This window comes from Rutidosis leptorrhynchoides, chromosome 5 (genome assembly GCF_046630445.1).
Source record: "Rutidosis leptorrhynchoides isolate AG116_Rl617_1_P2 chromosome 5, CSIRO_AGI_Rlap_v1, whole genome shotgun sequence".
NCBI lineage: Eukaryota > Viridiplantae > Streptophyta > Magnoliopsida > Asterales > Asteraceae > Rutidosis > Rutidosis leptorrhynchoides.
Genome location: NC_092337.1, coordinates 276,982,745 through 276,986,240, shown reverse-complemented (window position 1 = coordinate 276,986,240; position 3,496 = coordinate 276,982,745).

Here is a 3,496-nt window from a genome sequence, read left to right as displayed (position 1 = left end):
TTGATGGACCGTTCTTTTTCAATTCACATGTATTACTATTAATGATTGATAAAAATGATTAGATCACTTTTGCTTATTCTATTTTATTCTTCCAGGATACATCTACATAACTCCCACATATATAGAAATCGATATATACATACAAAAGCACTGAGATAGATAAATATATAACAACTCCATCTCTATACTACTTTATCTTCTTCCATCACCAAAACTCACCACCCTATAACACCCTCGTGAACTTTGATCACCTTATACCACCACGATACCCTCTGCTACTCGAGAACAACCGGGAACCACCAAAACAATTGAAACTGGTAATGTTCCTTGTTTTGATCACACACACCCTTCACATGTTTAGTCGATCACCATCCGGCCACCTTGCACCATATTCTAAACCGCCACCCTAGAGTAATCAACCACCACCACAAATATATCTCCACACCCTCTTCATTTTTAAACCACCTACAAACTGCTCCAAATTTCTGTTTCTTTCGATCAATAAAACCCAACCCGTAACAAATCACCACACGTGTTACCACTTAAACCCATTTAGTATTTTGTGTTGTTGTTCTTCCATCTTGATTCGATTCAACCACCCTATGTGAACCACCTTCACCCTCAAGCTCCCACTACTACCATAAACCATTTAATCATCATCACCATCGAGTTAAATATTGATTGTTTTCTTTTCTATCGAATAAAGAATCAAACTGAGACAATCACATTCGCACCACTATCATCATAATGATACCATAACAACCACCAACTTCATTATATTAAACCGAACACCCACTTGGTTTGTTTCTCTTATGTTGAGCAAATCCATTAAAACCATCACTCCAAACCGACACCGGTCTATGACGATGAAACCCAAGTTTCCAATGTTAACATTGAAGTACTTGATTTTAACGATACTTCACCACCTTATTTACTATTACAATTCCATTATCGTTGCAATACATTTTTGTGTTCAACCATCAATCCCTCACACGAACCATAACAAATTGTGATCTTCCCCAAATCCCCATATATAACTCGCTGCTATTATGTACATGTTTCTGTTCACGAAAAAACACCACAAAATCCTTCACCTTGAACACGTTAATGAATCAAGAGAATATGCTAAGTTCACTATTTTATAGATTATTAATTCAACAACTTAGTGATTTAATATATAATATGGCGTTTTCTTGTATATTAGGGAAACATATAACATATGGTGGCCGACACTTTATTGCCACTTGATCTTTGTTTATATAAAATATATATATATATATATATATATATATATATATATATATATATATATATATATATATATATATATATATATATATAGGATGCGTATAGATTTATTGGTAGTTGATAACTACCGAAAATTTGGCTGGCCATCGTGACTTTGTTTTATAAGTGGACTGTGCGTTTATTATTTCCCCTGTTGGGCCGTGAAAATAGATTAGCTATTGGGCTCGTAAAGATGAAGATGATAAGTGGGCCGAAGAGATATACTAGCTGGGTCGTGGTTATATATGGTGATTATAATGATGATCGTAAATGATGGGAAATTAGATGATGTTATGATAATTAAGACATGATGATGATGTTAATTATGAATGAAAAATGATGATGATAATAATGATAAACGACGAAGGTTACGGGTATGATTATGGTTGATGATAAATAATGATCATGAAATGTTAAGTGATAGAGATTAAGATTATGTTATAGTAATGATGATAATTATCGATTGTTATGAATTGTGAGGAGATGAAAACATGATGATGATTATGATTCGTTAATGATAGGTGAAATAACGATGATAATAAATAGGGTTAAGGATGTTATCGGGTTAGCGGGACGTCGCGGGTTCAGACCCGGACTTGGGCATTTTTTAAGAGCTACTTCCTTAAGGTAGTTTACTTATTATTATTATTATTATTATTATTATTATTATTATTATTATTATTATTATTATTATTATTATTATTATTATTATTATTATTATTATTATTATTATTATTATTATTATTATTATTATTATTATTATTATTATTATTATTATTATTATTTTTATTATTATTATTATTATTATTATTATTATTATTATTATTATTATTATTATTATTATTATTATTATTATTATTGTTATTATTATTATTATTGTTAGTATTATTATTATTATTATTATTATTATTATTATTATTATTATTATTATTATTATTATTATTATTATTATTATTATTATTGTTAGTATTATTATTATTATTATTATTATTATTATTATTATTATTATTATTATTATTAACATTATTATTATTATTATTATTATTATCATTAACATTAATATTATTATTATTAATATCATTATTACCATTATTATTATTAAAAATAATATAACTCTTAAATTTATCATCATTATCAATATTATTTTTCATTTAACAATACTATCATAACAAATAAATAATATCTATAAAAGAATATATTTATTACAAATATCATAATATTACATGTAACTATATATATATTAATCTTATTACATTAAAAAAAAATAATAATTAAACATTAGTTGATTAAAGGTGAGACGACCCGACCCAATCCATAGGGACGAATACAATAACATATGATAACATTGCGAGGTACTTGACCTCTATATGATACATTTTACAAACGTTGCATTTATTCTTAAAAGGCAAACTATCATTACATCAATATTTGACATTTTCGTCTAACATTTCATAATATCCAAATGACCTAATCTGTCATTTACTTATTTATATTCTCTATTGAACTCCAATGACTCGAATGCAACGTCTTTGTATCATGGCTTAAAAGGTCCCAAGTAGTATCCTTAACATGAGCTAATGCACAGCGGAAGACTTAATTCATACCTGAGAATAACATGCTTTAAAACGTCAACATAAAGTTGGTGAGATATATAGGTTTGATGCTAGCAGCGTTATAACAATGGAACACAAGATTTCATATATAAACATTTTAATAAAAATATTCTAAGTGGTTGAGCACTTGGTAACCATACTTAACATTTAATCACGTCGCATATTCCCTTTATTATGAAATCTTACTACACCGTACCAAGGTGTAGTCACGAAACGAAGTACTGTGCAACCGTTGAATACTGGTCGTCCAGTCCGGTTGGGGTTGTCAGGCCCGATAGATCTATCAACAGGATTCGCGTTTACAATACCGCTGTAAATATTAGTTACCAAGCTACAGGGAAGTATGCCAGTGGTACAACTCAACGTAGAATATATTTTTCAGTTACTTGTGTCCATAGCGTAAAACATAAAATACATGTATTCTCATCCCGAAATATTTAGAGTTTAAAAGTGGGACTATATACTCACTTTGCCTTGAAGATATGTAATTTCGACTTGGTCTCCGATTGATATCACGAACCTATCCATATATAATATATCAATACCTTTTCTTTTTAAACAATCGTCACATATATATACTTATAATACTTTTAATA